Raw genomic sequence first — 6,000 nt, 5'->3', positions numbered from 1 at the left:
CATATCATATCATATCATATCATATCATACAATACAAGACCAGGCCTTCTATTAATTTTTGCTCTAAAAGATGTATTAGAGCTGATTGTCTGGCTACGTCTTATTTTGGGGGAAACATTGTAGATGAATTCCATTAGAAGGCTCCAGCCCCCTTCCCTAAGCAGGCAAAGGAAGGTATAAAAGTAAAAGCCTTAGTAAGTAAAAGTAAAAGCCTTAGAAGACCTTAGCTAATGGTCTTCCCAGTTTTGGGTACACCCTCCCACTTGGGAGCTTGTGGGGACAGAGCCCCAGAGAGTAGTTTACAGGCTCTTGGCCTCACACGGAAAGGTGCTGGCTTGGGTAGTGGATGGCCGTCAGCTGTGCTGATTGGCCGTCGGCTGTGGCCGGTTAGCCGATTGGCCGCTAGTATAACTGCTGCGGCTACGGAGGAGAGCCGAGGATTGCCGAGGAGCCGAGGAGAGCCGAACAGTCGAGGAGAGTGGAGGAGAGTCGTCGGTCGGTTGGCGGAAAGGCTGACGGCAGGTTGCGCACCCAGTGGGCCCAGCCTCCAGTGAGACCATAGTGGTATGACTCCCCTACCTATGGCTCCGTGGGTGCTCCTTTTTGGCCTCACCATATCCTGCGTTCTTGTGTGGGGAGCGGGAGCAGAGACCCCGCAGGCTGCCCTGCACGACAAATGGCGCAGCGAGCAGGGTTTCCCACATGACAAATGGCGCAGCGAGCAGGGTCTCCCGCATGACAGAGCTGCAACCTCTTCTGCTTTTATTTATTTATTTATTTATTTATTTATTTATTTATTTATTTTCCCCCTTTCTTCTGCCTCAACCCCACTCTGGTTCAAGCCATTGTTTCTCCGTCTAGTTGTGTAGGACACAGCTCCCTGGCCCATACTGGTGTTATGAGCCTTGCGCTCCCCCTCCCCACCCCAGGCAGTCGGTCACCAGTTGTAGGTAGACCACTCACAGCAGCTCTCGCTGCCGCCGGCCACTCACAATGGCTGCCGGCCACTCACGCTGGCCACGGGCCACTCATGGCAGCACACAGTAGCCCACGGCAGCACACAGCAGCTCACTGTGGCTGCCGGACACTCACGCTGGCCACGGGCCTCTCATGGAGGCACACGGTAGCCTGCAGCAGCACACAGCAGCCTGGGGAAGCTCACGCCAACCTCCGGCTACTCACCGCAGCCCAGCTCCAGGGAGAGGCATTGTTCACAATCTTAGCTGTAGAGGGCACAGCTCACTGGCCAATGTGGGAATTGGACCCTCGGCCTTGGACCCTAGGAGCATGGTGCTCCAACCACCTGAGCCACCGGGCTGGCCCCTTCTGCTTTTAATAAACTATCCTCCTTGAGAACTCCTTACCTCCCCCTGGTCCATGTGTCCATTCTTTAGCTTCATGAGACACAATCCTGGCCTACACCCAGAAATTGCTGGTAGATCCTACATAACTAGGGATGAAAACAAGGTAACTTGTCTAAATAACTACTACTGCAGTCAGTATTCCAGTTAAACATGCTGCTGTTTGAAAATAAGTGACCCAGCTGTGACTAAGTTCCTTGGGAAGATTCTGTTCTTGTTTTGAGGCCAATCCCCATATTCTCTTGCATCCAAATAAATGCAACTCAAAAGACACTGACATTAAGTTTTATTTAGTAAACTTCGCTCACAGATGTATTGTTTCTCTTGTGGGAACAGAGTCCCAGAGAGCAGTTTCCAGGCTCTCGGCCTCACGTGAAAGGTGCTGGCTCGGGTAGTAGATGGCTGTCAGCTGTGACTAGTTGGCCATCAGCTGTAACCAGTTAGCCAATTAGCCACTGATATAACTGCCACAGTTGCGCTGGTTGGTCAGTCAGTTGGCAGTCAGAAAAGCGGGCAGCAGGTTGCAGGTCATGTGACTCCAGCCTCCAGTGAGACTATAGTGGTATGACTCCCCTACCTATGACTCCATGGATGTTCCTTTTTGGCCTCACCATATCCTGTGTTCTTATGTGGGGAGCAGAACTAGAGACCCCGCAGGCCACTCCACAAAACAAATGGTGCAGCGAACAGGGTTCCCGGCACAACAAATGGCGCAGTGAGCAGGGTATGGTGCCAGCCAAAACTTATAGAAGGATGGTGGAGCAGTCTGTGCATGTGAAAGTTCAGCTTCAGGAGTCCTGTGAGGAGCAACGCTGGGAGCGAGAGGCGCGGTCTGCCTGGGAGACTCAAGCCTCCAGCTGGCACACCACCCTCTTGGCCATGGAAGGTGTTGCCTTCATTTGTTGATCTGCTGCTGCTGTAGGCTCCGAAGATTATGGACATCTTACACCGAGGCCACCACCCACTCACACCTGGCATGACGAGCAAGATTTCGACCAGGTAGGAATGGCGTCTGACTCTGGGCAGGAGGACAGGTGGCCCCCACACAGTGTGTGGTGCCCGGTGGCCACTGTTCTCAGGAGTTGGACCCCCAAGAAGGGGTGGGAGGACATGGACGGCTCTCCGGCCAGCATGGAGAGGGCCCTGCAGGCTCTGGCTGAGCGGTTGCCGGAGGAGGAGAAGGCTACAGCCGGCCACGTGGGCTGGATGTTCCTCACGGCCTTGAGTCTCAACACGGAAAGTGCGCTTAATGAAATGGCCCAGGTGCCGAACAGGTGTCCCGGTTGGAAGCGCTGGAAGCTCGGGTCTGCCTGTTAGAAGATGGGCCCCACAGTGGAGACTCTGAGGCAGAGGTGGAGGAAGCGAGTGGAGACAATGTAGCTCCCAACCCCCAAGCCCGGCCAATCTTGAAGCAAAGGGTAAAACGTGAGCAACCTTTGGGCCCTGGCGGCGTTGCTGCCAGCAACCCAGTTATGATTGAGTTCACAACCTACACCCCATACACTCCCGCTGAGTTGCAGGAGCTGGGGAGGCGGTACAGACAGCGCCCTGGAGAGCCAGTCTCGGCTTGGCTATTACGTTTATGGGATGAGGGGGCAGACAGCATTCTCTGCTCCCCAGGAGAGATGGAAAAGCTAGCCTTCGTGACAGTGCATCTGTCCCTGCAACAAAGGTTACAGAATTGCCATAGGTTGGCCCAAAACCAGGGCAACCACTCTCTAATGGAGTGGCTCACTGCTGTGGTACGCACAGTATGGGGACAGGCTGGCGAGCTGCCAGACATTGTGAGTAAATGGCAGTCATATAAGGAACTTAACTCAAATCATCCATGAAATGGGTATGGGACATGCTATTTTCAACCTTAATATGCGGGGGTCAGATGGCGAGCTTTTTACAGCCAGCATGAGAGATCTGGTTTTGGATACTGCACCTGCGAGTGCTTTTGGATCCTTGGTTGCCATTCTTATGCCCTATGTGGGGCGGCGGATCCATGAAGTTACAACTGCCATGGCCACCCTAGGGGATGTTGAAAGCTGGAAGCAAAGGAAGTTAAGACAGGAGGTCCACGCAGTTGAGACCTGGAAGCCCAAACCAAAGGTAAAGAGGTGAGGTCGCAGGCCTCAGAGAGTAATACGCGCACAGATGTGGCGTGATCTCATTGTAGCAGGGGTCCATCGGGAAAAAATAGACCGACAACCCAATGCACTCTCATTGCAACTTGGAAACAGTTGCGTCTGGAACAGCAATTCCGGAGAAGCCTAAAGGAGAAGTCTGGGAAAGCTCGACCTGTGTCCCTCCAGGACTTCATGCAGCTGCTTGAGGCCAACTCCTTTCAGCTTGATTAGGGGTGGGGCCAAGGTACCCGGTCAGAGGGGACGAGCAGGGACGGGAGGCCCCACGTGGAACTGTCCATACATTGGTCCCCTTCGAATGTACAGAGGGTTTTGGCCCTAGTTGACACTGGCGCAGACTATAGTCTTATTTATGGGAACCCAGAACTGTTCCCCAGACCAGCAATCTGTATTGATGGCTACGGGGGAAAGACTGTGACTATAAAAGCTGTTTCCTTACCACTGGGTATAGGAAGTCTTCCCCCTCGTACCTACAAGGTTTATGTCTCCCCCATTCCGGAGTATATTCTAGGGGTGGACGTGCTACATGGCCTCAGCTTACAGACGTCGGTAGGAGAGTTCCGTCTCCGGATCCGGGTGGTGAAAGCGGTGACATGTGGGCATGGTCACCACCCTCCTCAAGTGTTGCCAAACCCTGGCACGTGGTTGCAGTGCGACAGTACCGCCTGCCAGAAGGGCAGGAGGAGATTGGTCGTACAATATTGGAATTGGAGAAGGCACATATTGTGAGGCTAACGCACAGTCCCTTTAACTCCCCAGTAAGGCCTGTCAAGAAGCCAGATGGGACCTGGCAAATGACTGTGGACTGTAGGGAGTTAAATAAGGTGATGCCACCTTTGCACAAGGCAGTACCTTCAATTCACAATTTGATGGATCGTCTGACTGTCCACCTGGGAAGGTATCACTATGTAGTGGACTTGGCCAATGCTTTTTTCTCCATTGACATTGCACCCAAGTGTCAAGAGCAATTTGCTTTTACTTGGGAAGGGCGGCAGTGGACTTTTCAAGTCCTTCTGCAAGGATACTTGCACAGCCCCACTATCTGCCATGGGCTCGTAGCCCAGGATTTGGCACAGTGGGATCGCCCGTCCACTGTGGCCTGGTTTCATTATGTCGATGATATTTTATTAACATCAGATTCTTTTTCTGATTTAGAGAAAGCAGCTCCCTCTCTTCTCCGCCACCTGAAATCACATGACTGGGCGGTGAATGAGGAAAAGGTCCAAGGCCCTGGCTTATGCATCAAGTTTTTGGGTGTTGTGTGGTCAGGTAAGACAAAGGTCATACTTGAGGTGATTATTGACAAAATACAAGCCTTTCTCCGGCCGACCAAGGTCTCCCAACTGCAGACGTATTTGGGACTGCTAGGATATTGACGGGCGTTTGTACCCCATTTAGCAAAAATGGCAAGGCTTTTGTATAATATGATAAAAAGGGAGCCTCGTGGGATTGGACAGAGACTATAGAACAAGACTTTGTTGCTACAAAACGGGCAGTGCAGCAGGCACAGGCTCTGCAAGTAGTGGACCCTGGCCTCCCATTTGAACTTGTTGTTCACGTAACCCAAGAGGGGTATGGTTGGGGCCTCTGGCAACGGTAGGATTGTCTCTGGTTGCCAGTGGGATTTTGGTCCCAATTGTGGAAAGGAGTGGAAGTCCGCTACTCCTTAATAGAGAAACAGCTGGCTGCTGTGTATGCAGCCCTAGTGGCCACAGACGCCATCACAGGAACGGCAAGGGTGTTGGTTCGAACAACTTATCCCGTCCAGGGGTGGGTCTGTACGTGGACCTAGGGACCCAAAACGGGGGTGGCACAGACTACCACCCTTGCCAAGTGGGGTGCTTACGTGGAGCAATGTAGCACCCTTAGTTCAAGCCCTTTAAGCACAGAGCTACAACAGGTCCTGGGACCTGTGGATCTTGTAGCCCAGGCTGAGCCAAGCGCTCTGCCTAGAGGGGAGGACTTGGAGCCCTCGCCCTACAAAGAAGGACAGCCCCCAGTACCTGAGGATGCCTGGTTTACCGATAGTTCTAGTCGAGGAGCTGCAGCTGTTTGGATGGCTATTGGTGTGCAGCCCAAAACAGATACCATTTGGTTTGATACCGGGACGGGCCAGAGTAGCCAGTGGGCTGAGCTACGGGCTGTGTGGATGGTAATCAGCCACGAGCCTGGGCCCCTAGTTATTTGCACTGACAGCTGGGCGGTGTTCCGGGGCCTAACGTTGTGGCTCCCTACGTGGAAACACCAAAACTAGTTGTTAGGACACCGCCCACTGTGGGGTCAAGCTATGTGGTAGGACCTCTGGGACCTAGGGCAAAGAATGGAGGTGACCCTAATGCATGTCACAGGTCACTCCCCCTTAGTGTCCCCAGGTAATGATGAAGCAGATGCCCTAGCACGCGTCCGATGGTTAGAACGGGCTCTTGCCACTGATGTGGCCCATTGGCTACATAGGAAATTGCAGCACGCTGGAAGCCGAACCATGTGGCAGGTGAGCAGACGCTGGG

This window comes from Rhinolophus sinicus, linkage group LG12 (genome assembly GCF_036562045.2).
Source record: "Rhinolophus sinicus isolate RSC01 linkage group LG12, ASM3656204v1, whole genome shotgun sequence".
NCBI lineage: Eukaryota > Metazoa > Chordata > Mammalia > Chiroptera > Rhinolophidae > Rhinolophus > Rhinolophus sinicus.
Note: the sequence above shows the minus strand (reverse complement) of the source record.